Here is a 1,286-nt window from a genome sequence, read left to right on the forward strand (position 1 = left end):
TTGCCTATTTGTTATTCTTAGTTCCTATCTGGCCCAGACAAAGCTCTGAATAGAGCTTTTTGAGCAACTGTAATGACTTCCCTGAAGACAGGTGCTGTGTAGCCCCTCAACAGAAGCAAGCAATTATCCTCTCAATTTTTGCTCTTGGTTCTTGATAGAGCCTCCAGGTAGGAAACAGTTGAATACATTCCTTGCATCCGAAGAATATATTCATATTCATTCATGTGTGTTAGGCACTGGGCATAGAGAATATATTAGTATTCATATTTAATGCCTGCAATGTGTTAGGAGCTGTGCATAAAGTAGTATAACAAGATGATCTTGCAAAGCTTATGTAGTCTACTACAGGAGACAGATGAAACAAGGAATTTTAATATCTGGTAAGAAGACAAGTTAGGTAGATGATGCCAAGGGGCACCAAAGGCAGGAGATAGGAAGGCTTCCTGGAAGAAGTGATGTCTAAGTGGAGTCTGCTTGCTACCCAGTAGGTTGGTTGACAAGATAAGTTGCACTGCTCATTTTTTGAATGGAGATGAAAGAATAAAGGCTGGAAGAGGTAGATGTTAACAATGAGTTTGGTTTAGATGTGTTAAACTTGATGTTTATGGGGAATTTTAATGGAGAGGGCATCTGCTCAGGATACAACTCGATGAGAGATTTCAGAGTGGTCAGCATATAGCGGTAACTGAAGCCATGGGAGTGACTGGTATTACCCAGAGTGCTGGTGCAAAGTAACAACCTTGGGGAATATATTAAGGTGCAGTCAAAGTAAGCCCACAAAGGGCACTGAGTAGCCAGAGATGTAAGGGGACACTGGGAGAGAACAGAGCCTGAAGCCAAGGCACAAGTTCCATACATTCCTAGATTCTGCTATGTTTTGGGACAGGGACCACATTGCAGAAAGAAGAATCTTAGATTTGCTGCTGAATTCTTAGGGAGGACTGCTGATTCCATCCCTATTCCAGACTAAGGATTTCTCCCAAAGAAAACAACTGTTACCCAAGCTGTCCTACTGTAGGGCCAATGCTTTGTCTTCTCTGGTTCATTTGGCCCATCCACATACCTCTGCAAAGTCTTTTTTTTTTTTTGGAGGTGAAAGGTCTCGCATTTATTACCGAACCAACCTACAGGTGTGGAGGTGTAGTCACAGAGAAAATCATTTCCATGATAAGACAAGTCTACCGCCAGGTAGGAAGGATGTTTACAGAATGATAGAACACATGATCTTCACGCAGCTTAATTAAATATGTGTGCCAGTTAAGTGTGTCATCTCATGATGGGTGACG

This window comes from Leptonychotes weddellii, chromosome 8 (genome assembly GCF_054177405.1).
Source record: "Leptonychotes weddellii isolate Sample4059 chromosome 8, ASM5417740v2, whole genome shotgun sequence".
Taxonomy (NCBI): Eukaryota; Metazoa; Chordata; class Mammalia; order Carnivora; family Phocidae; genus Leptonychotes; species Leptonychotes weddellii.